A 16708-nucleotide genomic window follows, 5' to 3' on the forward strand; every position below is an offset into this window, starting at 1 on the left:
TTTTTTTTTTTTTTTTTTTTTTTTCTTAAAAAAAAAAGTTATTGTCATCCAGGGTTTAGAGCAATGGCTCAGCAGTTAAGAGCACTTATTGCTCCTGCAGGGGCCCTGGGCTTAGTTCCCAGTACCCACATGATGTCTCACAGCCCCTCATAACCAGTTCTAAGGGATCCCACAGATCACTGTAGGCACCAGGCATGCACGTAGCACACATAAATACATTCAGAAAAACACAGTAAACTAAAAATAATTTTTAACAAAAATTAAAATCCTGTCACTAGTAGATAAATAGCCTTGAATAGCTTGTTTAAAAAGTATGAATAATACCCTGCAGAATGCCTGTCCAACATTGCCAGGTCTGCCTGACAGCCTTTTTATGAGGCCACTAGCTAGGGTGATGAGCGACTTGGGACCTTAGAAGAGAAGGAAGGATGGACTTGTGGTCTAGACTCTTAGTCAAGCCACTGGTCATTTGTAAACAAGGGGGTGGGGCTGTTAGACACATTGGCAAAGTGTGGTCCTAGAATGAGATGCATTCGTAATTGCAACTGAGCTTTCAATCGAAATACAGGTAAGGTGCAGGGTTTGCCCTTATTTATTTTAATAACACTCATCCGAGCTGTGACCTCTGGCAGAACGTCTTGTCTTCAGTAAAATAAACAGAGGGCGATGCGGATCTAAGTGGCTTATACAGGCGAGAGTGTTGCCTTTTCCTTGAATGTGCCTTGCCTTCTCTTATGTAACTCCAAGTCACGGTAACTCTAAGGGTGAAACATTTTCAAGAGTTAGTGGGACAAAAGTGGTAAAATTCATTTCCCTGCAAGCTACTATTTCCCTTAAAAAAAAAAAACAAGCCTTTAAAAGATATTGACACAAAGCTCAAAATGCTATAACTTCATAAATGAAATTAAACACGCTTTCCAAAAAGACACTGCCCACCTGTGAGACAATCGGGAGTCCCCCTGTACAGGGAACACATGGCGTAATACCTGTGCAAAGGTGTATCCATCACTTTTCTCATTTCTGGGATCAAATGGCTTCAAGAAACAACGGAAGGTTCCGAAGAGTTTACTTGGTTCACAGTCTGAGAATACCACGAGGCCCAAGGGTGCCATCGGCCATGGAAGGGAAAGCCTGGAGGCGGGAGGGAGAAGCTGTGTTGCAGGGTGATGGTGGGTGGTGCTTGGCTCAGTTTCTCGGTTTTATTCAGTCCAGACCGCCCCATCTTTGGAATAGTGTCACACTCAGGGTGGGCCTTGCAGCCTCAATTAGAAGGCTCAGGATACGCCCTCACAGACACACCCCAAGATGCTTCTCCTCCTAGCTGATTCTAAATCTAGTCAAAGTAATGATGAAGATTAACCTTCGCAACAGGCAATTCCTTGACACTGTGGTGGCTCGGCTTTGGATAGTGCAAAATCATTAAGGCAGTTACACAGACAATCTTGGAGTGTGGGCCACCAGAGAATTGAAACTAGTAATACTTTAAAAATACTCATTCTTAGCAGGCAGTGGTGGTGCCCGCCTTTAATCCCAGCACTCGGGGGAGGCAGAGGCAGGCGGGTCTCTGTGAGTTCAAGGTCAACTCTGTGAGTTTCAGGACAGGCTCCAAAGCTGAAGAGAAACCCTGTAACTCTCTTTCTTCTTGGGAACAGTTTTTAAAGTTTGCCTTAGTTAGGCCACTTCTTCACCCTTCAAAATTCAACCTCAGGTTTTTTGTTGTTGTTGTTTGTTTGTTTGTTTTTTGTCTAATTGGCTGTTTTGTTTTTTATTTTCCTGATCAAATAACACATTCTTTTGTTAAAATACTCCCCTCCGACCTCAGGTTAAGGGTTCCTGGCCCTCCTTGTACAATGTCATCATATAATGAAGAATAAAATTGCAATTGAATGATAGTTTCTTCATCCGTCCTTAGAGAAGATGAGCTTTACCAAGTCACCTAAAGTTTAAGTGTCAAGCTTGGGCGATATACAGAAGACAGAGCTCTATCTCTAGTGGTTTTCTGTAGTGGGGGCTGGGTACCACAGTCACCAGGAATACTTCTAGGTAAGGTATTCCTGGCCCCACCCCCACGGTTGTAATGCCTTGGGTCCTGGTGACAACCTCAGACATCTACCTCTTAAAATAACCACCCAGGGGATCCAGTGCAAAGGTCCCTAACACACGCTGTTGCTCTCGCGGCTCCTGCTTCCTCCAAGGCTGCGTTCTTAGGTTAAAAGCTGCCACCCCAAGGCACCAAAAAGGCACCTGTCATTTACCCTAGGGGTTGACTGTCTCCCCAGGGCACTTGGTCGCCTTCCTTCCAAGCAGGCTACACAGTCTTAGGCCTGAGGTCAGATCAAGGCTGTGTGCAAAGTCTAAGTCAGAATCTAACTCTCTTATGAAGATACAATGTTCATTCTCTAAAAACTGCCTGGGGATTCTGAACAAAGAAATATTAACTGGAATGGAAGAAACGAAGTTCATTGTGGAAGAGGTGACTTAATTGTTCTCTTCTGAAATGCCTTCCTCTAATTCATGACAGCACAGTTTCACACTGAACAAAAAGGTCAGGAGGCTGTTTCACCAACCTGCAGCTACCGAGAGCATCAGATACTGTATTTCTTCCAGCCCTCCCTCCCAGGCCCCCTCAGCCAGTCCCCAGCCTCCCTCAGGCAGCCTTCAGCCTCCAGCTCCCCTTAGTCAGCCCCAAACCCCTTCAGTCAGGCCCCAGACCCCTTCAGCCAGCTCAAAACCCCTTTCAGCCAGCCCCCTTCTCTCTCTGCCAGTGCCCAACCCCCCCAGCCAGTTCCCAGTCTCCCACAGCCTGCTCTCAGTCTGCCTCAGAGAGTTCCTGCCCCCCCCCAGCCAGCCCCAGCCTCCCCTAGTCAGCTCCCAGCCGCCCCCACCGACAGCCCCAGCCTCCCTCAGTGAATATTAATAACCAGGATGATAGAATACTGAAAAAGCCCATTGCTTCTCCATTCAGGACTTCACAGCTAAGGGATTTATTGTCTTATCGTTGGGTCAAAAAGAATTTTACTTCCTTGTTGCCCTTCAACCAGCCCTTTTCTCTCCTTAGACTTCTGCTTCGTAAAACAGAATGGAGACAAACTAAGTGAACTACAAATCTCACTTCCTATCAGTTCCCCAGGCTTCATAAAAATGGCAGCCAAGGTTAAGAGTTGATATCATTCCTATTGGAGCGGGTAAAGATGTCAGGGTCCCTCCCTTCTGATCATCAAAGGTTCGGCCACAAGGAAAATAAGGAGAATTAGGAAAACGAATTCTAGAGGTTGCTCACTGGGATTTTTGACCATGGAATTTTCCTTTTTGTCTGTGGCTAGTTAAATCCCTCTTTGCTACAGGAAGCCCCTTATGTTAAACTGGGGTAGTTATCCATGGCCACACCACAGTCAGATGCTGTGGTGGACTTCCCATTGCCTCCCAGGCCTGGAAGGGTTGGTCAAGGAAAGGCAGGAAATGTACCTACAGATGCCGCTACAACTTACCTGGGGCTTTTCTGTCTGCGCCAAAGGAAGTCTTCTCTTTCCACGGTGGTTGCTAAATCAACAAGAGGGACCTCTTGGGGGATGAGATGTCATCATTATTGTCACGATAAAACAGTTTATCAGAGAAAGAAAAACAGATGGATCCTACGTGACAGTCACCGACCCCTGAACACAGCCAAGTCTGGTCTTTAATGATGCGAGCTCTGAACACCACCCCCCCCCAACGTGTATTTGCCCTTAGGTGAACTGGGATGGCTCTTTCACTTGGGAGTCAGTAGAGCCTTGACGAATTCCACATTTAACTTCAAGAGTTTCAGCGTAATGGTTAGCTTCTCTTGATGTTAAGTCCAGAGTCCTTGTCCCACAGTGCCTCTCGTGGCGTTGAATGATTTTCATGGAGACTAGCCTTTGGCTGAGAAAGCACCCTCAGCCTCCAGGGCCTGGGAAGCCATATCCCACCAGGAGTCATAAGATGGGACAACTCTACAGAGTCACTCAAGGCCCGGATCTGCTCTGTGGTGGGACAAGCCAGGCTTTGCCTGAGACCACAGTTGTGCTCAGCTCCCCTCCTTGTCCCTTCTTTCATGTTCCTTTTGAGAATTTTCCTGAAGACTCTTCCTTTGAGAGAGTGCATGCCCCCAAATCCCTGCCTTGGCCTGAGTTTTTAGGAAATACAACCCAAGATAAGAAGTCATTATTTTTTTTCTTAACTTGTTTTAATTTTATTTTAAATGAAAACATGTTGCTTAGTTAGAAAGCAAGGAGGTATAACAGTTTTTTGGAGTTTGTGATTTTTTTTTTTGGTTGTTGTTGTTTCAAGACAGGGTTTCCCAGTAGCTATGGAACCAGTCCTACAACTTGCTCTGTAGACCAGGTTGGCCTCAAGCTCACAGAGATCCTCCTGCCTCTGCCTCCCAAGTGCTGAGATCAAAGGCATGCACCACCACCACCTGGCTTGTGACAGATTTTTAACGAATGAACATTAGTCAAAGTCCCTGACAAGACTATCTCCACCCTCTTGTAATTCTCTTTACATGGTGCTCTTCAAACTTTAAGCACGGTCTATCGGCACCACACTATGGCAAAGAGCATGGTTCATACACCCATCCTTCGCTGCTGTTCACCATGACTCTTACCATTGCACTGTCCCCGTATACTTTTGATGCAACACTTGCTTTTTATATTACTGTGACTATTATGGCTTATAAACAACTATAGTTCATCAAGTTGGAGATTGCCACCAAGAGGAAGGCATCAAGAAAACGTGTTAGGGGCCAGAGAGATGGCTCAGTGGCTAAGAGCACGAATTGCTCTTCCAGAGGACCCAGGACCCATGTGGCAACTAACAACCATCTGTAATCCAGCTCCAGGACTCAGATGTTCCCTTCTGGCCTCCACGGTATTGCACGCACGTGGTGCACAGACAAACATGCAGGCAAAACACCCATACATACAAAATAAAAATAAATTAAAATACCAAGATGTTAAGAGTAAATATTATTTTATATACTACCACTAATGAAAGCATAGCATTCCATAAAGTTGTATTCATCCAAGCTTTTAAAGTAAAAACATGGAAAAACCCTCCAATTTAATCATTCCACATCCTGTATGCAACTAGAATGTCAAACCCATAGAAGAAAGGATCTCATCTGTTCTAGTCACCCTTTCAAGCATAATAACACACATAGGAAGAGCATAATGAAGAGCCATAGAGTGAATACACAAATTCTGGATCTTATTGGACCAAACAGTGCACGGGTATGAACTATGACATAGCTTGCTGCTTCTGTAGCCAATTTGTCAAGTTTTCTAGAAACTTTCCATTATTAGTATTAAAGGACATACAGACAACAGCTTAGCTCAGAGATCTTAAGTGATCTTTTCATTTTCCAATTAGGTATTCATAGAGTAGGGTTAGTGTTCCGGAGAAGGTCTGACTGAAGAAACTCGAAATGAAGACCTGAACAGTGGCCCATCATCTCAAGCTTACTTTCCTCATAAGGGAGGGACAAACGGATTGGAAAGCGACTGATTGGTTAACAGTGAGCTGCTCCAGGTCTATACAAGGATTACCACAGAAGGACATTCAATGCTGTGCCAATTGATGCTGGTCTGTTGATAGAAAATTGAACTGTTATCTTTCTCCTGGTTTCTTAAAAGTACCAAGAGTATCTGGGTTTCCTTTTGGTGACATGGGATTTACACATTGATGACTCCATTTTAAATTTTAGGTTGCTCTCTTGGGTTCAATAGCCAGGCCCTCCTGTGTGTGGGTTTCATACTAACTCTCAAATGTTGAGCAACGTTGGCTCCAATTCGCTCATCATGTCCTCATCTCTCTAACACTGCAGCCCCATTTTCTCTTGAAGCTTTGCCTTCTGGAGCCCCGCCCTGTTGAAATGAGAGTGGCAGGGCTGCGTCCCCGGCACCCGGCCGCCCGCATGGCTAGCTTATGCCCGAAATAATTACACGGAAACTGTATTCTTTCAAACACTGCCTGGCCCGGCTAGTTCTAGCTTCTTATTGGCTAGCTCTTACATATTGTTCTAGCCCATTTCTAATATTCTGTGTAGTCCACGAGCTGGCTTACCAGGGAGGATCTTAACCTGCCTCTGTCTGGAGCAGGAGAATCATGGCGACTCCCTGACTAAGCTTCTTTCTCCCAGAATTCTCTTCTGTTTTCTCCACCCACCTAAGGGTTGGCCTATCAAACGGGCCTAGGCAGTTTCTTTATTAGTAAGAAATCACTCCTACATCACCGCCCTGTGCCAATTCTCACATCATTCTTTCAACTGGGAATGCCCTTCACTGCTCTCTTGAGCGAGGTGGACTTTCCTCATGGCCTCGCTCCTCTTCCTTTGGGTTGCTACCCCCTTCTGGCTGCACACATCCTCCATTGTCTTCCTGCACCAGCTTCTCCTGTTCCCAGGGTGACCGCAAATCTGAAAATATCTTTGCCCTAGTATCACATTTGATTTATAATTTAAGTGCGGTAAAGACTCATAGGGTTAGAATTATCTTTTATTCAAAGTTTTCCAGGCTCTGTGGAGAAGGAAGAGGTCTTCCACTGCTGAGAGAAACTGGGCTAGTCTCCTCTGCTAATTGTCTATCACACTTCCAGCTTCCTGCCATTTTCTAAAAATGTCTTAAAGTCTATTTATTCTTGCTTCATTTGGTATTCTTTTGGTCTTCTAAGATCCACTTTAAATTATTTATTTTTGTTTTTAATTCTGTGTATGGGTGTGGGGGTCACACACATGAATGCAGTACAAATAGAGGCCAGAGGGGGCACTGAATCCCCTGGAGCTGGAGTTTGAGGTGGCTATGAGCACCAGGATGTAGATTCTGGGAACTGAACCAGGCTCTCCAGAAGAGCAATATGTGAGCCTAATCTTTGAGCCATCTCTTTGTCCCCACACCTTTTTAATTTTCATCTTTAAATTCCCTTACTCTGCATTATTAGTATGTGCAAAAAATATGGACCAGTCACCAAAATTGCACGTCGTCTTTGCACCAGGGCCATGCACATCTTTGCGCCATTCTCATTTGGGGCACACGCTGATGAAGTGAGCACTTTAGTGGGTTTCTAAGGAAGAGATCATTTCCAATCAATATTCAAGATGGTGATCTATTTTTAAATAACATTTCCTCATTTCAAAATCAATACACATTTATTGAATAAAACACAAATAAGCAAAAATAGGAAAATTAAAATGACCTCTAATAGCACGGCTGAGAGACAATAACCACTAATAGGGACTATATTTTTCCAGCATCTTTTCCTTCATGTCCCCCACACAAAGAGCTGTTGCTATTGTTGCCGGCTGCCACCTTCATTCCTAGAAAGTGTGTAGGAAGTGTTTTGTGACAGTGGATCCTTTGGTGGGCAGGGCATGGGGAAAAGGAGTTTGATGTGCTGGTAGATGTTGAGGGAGAGCAGATAAATCTACACCACAATCTGTTAAAAGGAGACGGATATGCACAGGACAGGAGGAAAAGTCAAGGCGGTATAGTCATACAAGCCACAATATGAATATACTCCCAAGACACTAAGCGAAGTAAAAGAAGCTGGGCATATTGCATGGTTTCTATGAATTATCTACAGCAGGTAAACTCACTACAACAGAAAGCAAACAGGTGACAATTAGGGCCTAGAGGAAGGGAATAGGCAGTAACTGTTTAATGGATTTGGGCTCCCTTTTAAATTGATAAAGCTGTGTTCAGAATAGATTGAGGCATTACTTACACGAATTATGAATGCGCTAAATGCTATCAAGTGACATACTTTGAAATAGTTAATTTTGCATTATGTGAATTTCTACTTCAATGGAGGGGGAACCCTAAACATTATCTTTAGTGACCACATACTGCTCCATTATGGGGCTGGACTATAATTTTTAAAAATGAATCCTTCATTCTTGACATGGAGATTATTTCTAAAATTTCCTTGTTATGAAAAGAACTATAGAAAATAACCTAACAGCTTAATATTTGCACTTATCTCTCTCTAGAATTTTTTTTCAAGGAGTAGCCTATTTAGATAATTTTTTTTTCAGATTGCCCTTCAAAAAAACACTTTAAAAGACTTGATTCATGCACTCAAAGGAAATTATTTGTAACAATGCGTTTTTTATAACTTTTCAGAGTGGAGCCCTAATAAAATTATGCAGATCCCCCAACTCTGCCCTATCTGTGACAGCCAGAGCAACCCATAACTTTACAGAGCTCCCACACGCGTGCAGTTCTGTGCTCTATACCAGCTGTAGGTTAATTCGTACATCCAAAAAAGTAGTGCAAACTTTTTAAAAATTAACTAACCCCTCCCCCATCATAATATGATTTGAACCATCAGAAAGGGGTAGGGGTGGGCTCTTCACTGGCCTGAAGCTGGAAATTAAGGTAACGTGGCTGTCAGCAAGCTCCAGGAAGTTGCCTCTTCTCCTCTAGTACTGGGGTTACAATCATGTGCCACCTGCCCCAGCTTCTTCCGTGGGCGTCAAGCCCTCATCAGTGTTCTCTTGATTGGATGGCAAGCATTTTACCAACTGAGCTATTTCCCTTGTTCCTTATTAACTGATTAATTAATTTATACCCTATTTTTTTAAAAAATCATTTTGTAGCCGGGCATGGTGGTACACAAATTGGGAAGCAGGGGCAGGCAGATCTCTGTGGGTTCAAGGCCAGCTTCGTCTACATAATGATTTCCAAGACAGCCGGGACTAAAGACTCTGTATCAAAACTAAACAAAAGAAAATCACCTTGTGTGTATTTGATGTGTATATGAATGGTAGGTGTTCACACACGAGTGTGTGTATGTGTGTGAGCAAGTGCACACACACGGAAGTCAAAAAACAATACTGGCCTCAGTCTCCCCCCCCCCCTTTTTTTTTTGGTTTGAGACACGTTTCCTTGGTTCAAGACAGTTTTTTGTTTGTTTGTTTGTTTGTTTTTTGTTTTGTCTCTCCCTAATACACCAGGCTGCCTGGCCCACAAGTTTTCTGGAACCCTGCCTCCACCCCCATCTCACTATAGGAGTACTGGAATAACACACACATGTCCCACATCCAACTTTATGTGAACTCTGGGGATCCACACAGGTCCCCATGCTTATGTGCCAAGTACTTTACCACCCAGCCATCCCCTGCATCTTCTCTCCGTTTTGTCTTAATTATCATTTAATTCTGTCTTCCCTTTATGAGGAAATAAGATTTATAAAGGTAGACAATTTCCATGTATTTTGTTCACGAACACTACATTGCCCATAGTAGGTGTTTAGTGGCTGCATGAAAACACTGAGCAAATAAAGTTCTTCTATATTTATTACCTTGCATGTGAGACTGTAACTATCTGTTAACTTTACTGCTGCTTTCGCTACAATGTATATTACTTTCTTCCTACTCCTGCCACAGGTTGCCTGACACACCTGCTCACTATTTGTAGAATAGATGGCATAGGTAAAACAAGAGCAAGCTATCGCTCTGTCCATGAGATCACCAAGGTTACACCCCTTGCTGCAAATGTACGCAGTAAGTAGATGGGAAGGTCACAGCTAGACCCTTGCTCCTCTGTGTCTCTGTTGTGTCGCCTCAGTCCTTCCCAGCTCTGCTAGGGTTAGTTAGCAATCCGCTGGGTTTCCAATGAGCATTTGTTGAGACAAGGACAAAGCAGTGAGCTTCTTTGAAACTCCCACAGTGCTCGGGCCAGGGCATAACACCCATCACACTTGTTCAAGAAATGTTTGTGGTTTGAGTGTTCAATAAAAAAAAATTATTGTTGTTAGCATTGTTTCCACTTTTAATGACAGAAATGATAATAACCTCCCAGCAGTCTGCTTTAAATAGGTTCAAGACACTGAAACACAATTTCAACAGTGTCTTTCATCAGCTCGCTCCCCGGAGAGATGAAATGAGTTCATAATGAGATTCCTGCAATGAGTCAAAAAAGCAGAAGGAAGGAATGCAGGGCTTGGCTGCAGTCGGCACAGATGCTTCGCTGCCATTTGGGAGACCATTTTCCCTCTGGTATTCAGAGCTGGCCTCTGGCCACGAGGGACAGACAACATCAGCAAGTCAACACTGAGTCCGCCTTCTCTTTGCTGGGCGTCGTCCCTGCAGGGCCAAGCTATCTGCAGTGGGGAACTGGTAGGGAACAGATTGTTGACTCTGAATGCATATCCTTTGCTACCAGCTCATGGAAACCACGGCTTCTCTGAACCCCCACGGAATAGCACACTGACCAGTTGGCAGCAGGACAATAGGTTATTTTACACAAAGACACAATCTCACCTCTTCCTGCCTCGTTTTGAAATTGCTGTCTAGCTAAGAATGACCTTGAACTCCCGATCCTCCTGCCTCCATATTCCAGGGCTTGAGAAAGGCATGTACCATGTGGCTTGGTTTCTGAAGGCTCATTTCAAGTTTCTGTTGTGAGTGTGTCATAGCTGCTTGATTTGGAAGTGTGGGTTAACACTACTGAGTTTTTAAGTTTTGGTGACAAACGTGTTAGTTCCATAAACTTGGCAAGAGGTAGTCTAACAAGAGCTAACAAGGAAGGCTGGAGAGATGGCTCAGAGTTTAAGAACACTGACTGCTCTTCCAGAGGTCCTGAGTTCAATTCCCTGCAACCACACGGTGCTTCCATCTATAATGGGATCTGGTGCCTCTTCTGGTAGAACACTGTATACTTAATAAATAAAATCTTAAAAAAAAAAGGCAAACAAAAAAAGAGCTAACAAGGGCTAGCAAGGGCCACCAAGACCACTGGACGAGGTGAGGGAGCAGACCATTCTTTCTCATATACAACCAATATATCACCAGGAAAAGGAACAGAAAACAAACAGGAAAACATTGAGTCCTCACCCAGGGACAGGATCTGGAACAGAGGTTCTCAACCTGTAGGTCATGACCCCCTGAGGTAGCATATTAAATATTTGCATTATGATTTTTTTTTGGTTTTTCGAGACAGGGTTTCTCTGTAACTTTGGAGCCTATCCTGGAACTAGCTCCTGTAGACCAGGCTGGTCTCGAACTCACAAAGATCTGCCTGCCTCTGCCTCCCAAGTGCTGGGATTAAAGGCATGTGCCACCACCTCCCGTTGCATTATGATTTGTAACAGTAGCAGAATTACAGTTATGAAGTAGCAACAAAACAATCTTGTGGTTGGGGCTGAAGAATTGTACTAAAGAATTGAAACATTAGGAAGGGTGAGAACCACAGACCCACTGGCATTCATCACTCTCTGCTTCCTGATGCAGACACAATGTGACCGCCACCTCCTGCTCCTGTGTTTGAGACTGCTTCTCCATTATAAACTGTATCCTCTCAAACTGTAAGCTAAGCACTTTTTCCCTTGAGCTGATTTTTAATTTTTTTTTAGGTAACTTACAGCAGCCTAAGAAAAGTAACTGATATAGGTGTATTCTTAAGTTGGAGCATCCAAGGTTCCATCCTAAGTGATTCTTCAACATAAATAAATGAATGTCCCCATTTCTGGGGTGCCCTGTGACTGTCATGTCCAGTCTATATCTTATATTTCAAGTCATGGAGCCACGTAACCTTCCAACCAGGGTGAAGAGATTAGTTCCTCTATGTGGAAGACCCTGTGCTTGCTCTTGGTACCCTTTTTGAGGTCACATCAGTACTTTATTACATCCCTCCTCCCAAACAATACAACAATAAGCTATAACAATAACTCAAACGCCAGTGATGTGGCTCCATAGAGGGTAAAGACACGTGTCGTGTAAGCTTGGTAGCGTGAGTTTGATCCCCAGAACCCATATAAATTTGAAGAGAGAGACCCAGCTCCACAAATTGTCCTCTGACATTCAAGTGTGCTGTGAAATATGTACCTAGCCACGTACAGCACCCCCTCTCATATATACACACATGATAGCAAAAAAAAAAAAAAAACCTAAATGCAAAATAACACTTCCAAAGCACCAACTGGTTGCTTAAACTTCACCAGTTTTCATGAAGAGACAGAGCAGAGTACTAACTTGACAGATAGGTAACCACAATCTCAGGAAGAACCCCTGGAATTTCTTCTCTGTAACTCACTGACGTGCTCTACAGCCTCTCACCTTGTGCTTCTGCAAGCTTCTTCAATCTGCATCATTGCAAAGAACTTCCCTGGGCATCCATCTTCCTTAGGAGAGAGAAGAACTGAACATGGCAACTGTTCCTGTCTGTCACATTAAGTGACTTGGGTGATTCACCTAAGTGTTGAGTGCAGGTGGAGGTACTGAGGCACCAAAGGACAAACAATGTTTACTCTGGCCTTCTGGGTTAAGGACTCAGACACTGGCTAAAATTGGACACGATGCTACACAGCTGTAATTTCAATGCTCTAGAGGCAAATAAGGCAGGAAGATTATGTATTCAAGGACAGCCTGGACTGCACAGTGAGATCTCCCCCAGCCTGGTCTACATAGTGGGACCTAGTCTTAAAAACAAAACAAAACAAACAAAAAAAAACAAATAAAATATCCTGACCAGGCGTGCCCTGACTAGGCATGCCCACAGTCAGATCATCCTTTCCTGACCTCATAAGTAGAGTGATGTCACCTCCTCTACAGAATGTGGTTGTTGATGAAAAAGCAGTAATGAAGGTATTATTAGTTGCAGTGAAACTACACTGTTTTTTTTCCCCTTCTGGAGATCCTGTTATCCTTCCCAACCCCACAGCTTCTAGTGGCTTCCATTTGGAATCAATGTTTCTTCCACCCCAACCTCCATTCCCCCAGCCACTTAGGCAAGATCGACCTCTAGACAATGGACTCCCTGGAAATAAGAACACACCATGAACTACGAGCTAAGAGGACATCACGTCAAGCTATGCGCTGCTTGCCACTTCCCCCGTCCCCCATTCCTCTCCAGTTTCTAAGAAAACAAAGCATTGAAACTCAAAAGTATCCCTTTTCTATTCCTAGTAGAAATATTTCTTCACTGAGAATATTTTTTTTTCTCAAGGTTTCCAAGGAAAGTGTAGGGAATCGTATCCACAATGGCAAATTGAGTTATATTTGAGTGGATCAAGGCTGACTCACAGGTGAAAGGAAAAAGGTAGTAATGTATGATATCTTTCTTTTTAATCAAAATGTTTCTCAAAGGATATTTTACCCAATGAGTTTCCTATTAGCTTGACACCAGATTTAGTCACGCTCATGCAGAAGACTAAACAGAGAGAATTCGATTTGGAGGTCATTCCTCTTCCCTTCTTCAGCTCCGCAGGAGACATTATACTCACAGCAGGAAGTCGGACTTCTGTCTGGGCATTTGTTGCCACTAAGAGAAAGAGAGAAAAAAAAACAAGACAATAGTGGATGGAATTTTTCTTTCATACCAAATTCTATTGCACAGACCTTCGAAAAGATGTTGGTTCTCGGTCTCATTTTCACAAAATTCATCTTAAGAGTTTAGACACTCAGAGCTACCTGTACAAGACCACTAAATGTCCTAGTATCTGATGTGCCTTTCAAAATCCCTTTCTAGACTGCCACTTTCATATTTGCTAGACCTGTTGATTGTACAACATGCCAACACACGAGTCCATCTGTCACAATGGCATGGCGCCCTTTCTGCAGGGCAGCATGCCAATATCCACCAGCCTCAGTGCCAGCCAAAGTGGCATTAGCCCCAATGTCCTGCGTGACATAATAAACTGTATACTAATGTTGCAAGAAGATCTTCCTGGGAAGGGCAAAAGCTGCCAAGTGAAGAGCACACTGCTCACCAGGAAGTCTTGTGTGACCCAGCTCAACACAGACCCCAGTCCATGGGTGGCATAAGTCCATCTGTGTGGCACTCTGCTGATGGAAGCAATTCTTCCTCTGCAGGGAACCTCAGAGTGTGGACAGAGTACTCACGGGAGAGACCTGCTTGCAGCCAGAACACCCAGATGGCAATCAAGCATCCTAGTGTGCCAGAGACAGGGATTTCTTGGCATGTAGGATGTTCAGTATCAAAAAGAAGAGTCTCAGACAAACTAGGAAGAACTGACCGCCTTGCCGTGTCTCTATCCGGGGCTCTAACAGGCGATTCCTTTCTGTCTTGTATCTCGGTGCAGCCTTGTTTCCATTTCTACTTTCTTAGTGGGGATTTTGAAATCCACACCCTAGTAAATCTCCTCTGCCAGAGTGGAGACTGAATACATTCACTCATTTCTAAGAATAAAGTAGAAGTAAAGGAATGTCACGTCTAAGATTATCTTAGAGAAAAGGCAGTGACTTCTACCCTGGTCTCTCCTCTTCTTCTTTCCTTCCCCTCCCCTCTCCTCCCCTTCTCTCCCTTCCCTTTTCCGTCTCTCCCCTCCCTTGTCTTCCCAGCAATTCTCTTTGTCCTACCTTTGCTTTCCCCATCTGCTCTCTTCCCTTCTCTCCTCTGAAGGCAGCCAGCTTTCATATTGGGATCATCTCTATGGAGAAGACCATATGGCAAGGAACTGATTTTTGTCTCTGTAAAAGTAGAGGGGGAGGAGAGAAAGAGATCCAAGAATATTGGGGGAAGGGGAGACAGACAAACATCATGTTCTCTTTCATATGTAGAATCTAAACGTGTGTGTGTGTGTATGTGTGTGAGATAGCACAAGACAGCTTGTTTGGAGGGAGGAAGGGAACCCGTGGAGTAGATCAGAGTGGACAAGGCTTTGTAGGAGGTGAACTGGAGAAAGCTATATGTGAAGTGTCGTGGTGAACCCTATGGTTTCATACGCCAACTTAAAAATAGAAACAAGGGAACATGAAGTCTTCAGACAATAGCCAGCGAGGATCTGAGGCTGCCATAGCCACTGGACTGTTTAGGGGCAGAACATGCCTCTGTTAACTTTGAGATGGGAGTAACCTGACCTTGACCAGAGCCCTTGAGACTCAAGTCTGTGCACCCAGCCCAGGCTTGCCTGGGTTGGTCATACACAGAAACTGTGAGGCAAGAAAAACATGTTGTTCTAAGTTACCAGATATTGCATTTATACATGAAAATAAACACAATTTTAAACCGTGTAGATACAGGACCTCAGTTAAGAAGCATTGAGCTTTGGGAGATCAATGTTCCGATCTGGCTATTTGACAGACAGGTGAGAAATCTGAACCCACAGGAGGGCTTGTGACATGTTACACATCTGGTTAACAACCACCACGTGTGGCTCCTGGCTTTCCTAACTTCTGTTTTGTGTGAGGTATGTTCAAAGCCACCACTCTGGGTGGCAAACCCATCGCCACAGTTCTCCGTGCCTAGGTGTCAGACTCCCTGAGCTGACTCTGTTTGCATTGTGTGGACAACTCTTTGACACCATGTCTTTTCCGCTGGAAGCCTTAACTGGCTGGATACCGTCCACATGGGGAAGTGAGTTCCATTCATGTTTGATGTCTTTCAAAGCTGTGCCACTTCTCTGAGACCTTTTGGGGGAGAGAATTTATCTCTAGTCTTGTTACAGCATGAAAGACTTGATACAAATCTTTCCCGCATGATCTGTAAACACCATGGATTTTTCCCATTTTTGATAATCAGGCAGTATCTTATCAGCTTTTGGTCGGATGTCTGCAGTGTGAATACACCATCATTCCAACTAAACGTAACACATATCCCTAAAACACCTATACCTTCAAGGAGAAGTGGAGTGGCTGATGGCAGGGATGGGTGAAAATACATCACATGGCTGTTAACCTCAGGCAGTTTCTCTGTAAGGAATAAACATCATTGTTATACCTGTCTATGTTGTAATACTTTATGCACTTTATTTTAATAGGGACTTTATTTAATAGGAGCTGAGAAAATGGCAGGATGTTAAAAGATGTTAATTCTGAATGGTGGACATATGGCTGCTATACTATTTTCTTTTAAAAGCTATAATGTTGCCCCTGGGACCTGTGCCTATCTTAGCAGCCTGCACTGCCACCTGGGGCAATGGTGACATCCAGACCCAGTCACAGCAGAAGACCATGTCTGGGTCTGTGCTGAAGTCCAAGTCCCATATCACCACCAAAAGTCACACAAAACCCCAAGGTTGGAACTGCAACCTGAGGCCTTGGTGGTGTCAGGCAGCCACACAGGCACCAGAACCATCCTATCCTGATGATCTGAGTAGCCAGTGCTTCCACCCAGAGCCAGGATGTCATCCCGTCCGAGGCTGCTACCGAAAGCCACATTTGGGTCTGTAGTCCAGCTGCAGTTGTCCCGTGTCACCTCAGAGGGCCTTAGGAACCATGTAAGATGAAATCAGGGGGCTATACTGAGCTGGCCCTGCCCTTCACTGACACTGGGAAAGCGGGCCTTGCCTCTCATTAGACACTATAACGAAAGAGCTGTCCTCGACCCTCACTGGAGAGCTGGCCCCTGCACTCAGAAAGAAAGGACCCACTCCTCACCACAGGCGTGGGGAACCAACACTGAGGGCATGGGTATTGGTGAGCTGACTCCGCCCCCTTGCCTGAGGTGCTCCAGTGGCCCAGACTGACCAGTTCAGCTACCGACCAGGCTCAGAGCTGGGCCTTGCTTTGATCCACCCTAACATATACCACATCTAGGACCTGCTGGAGCTCGTGAAGAGACTGGAACCAAGGAACAACACCCATAGGATCTCTAAGACTTCGTCAGCCCACAGGATATCCCGGAGGAGTTCCAGTGATGATGGTGTGTCGGAAACCAGAGGCCTTGAACCAGACCAGTGATTCATTGCAATGAACATTTACTAGAAAAGCTGACAGGACAAAAGGATATATATA

Source organism: Alexandromys fortis, unplaced genomic scaffold (assembly GCF_014885135.2).
Source record: "Alexandromys fortis isolate MF-2015 unplaced genomic scaffold, M_Fortis_MF-2015_v1.1 scaffold_57, whole genome shotgun sequence".
NCBI lineage: Eukaryota > Metazoa > Chordata > Mammalia > Rodentia > Cricetidae > Alexandromys > Alexandromys fortis.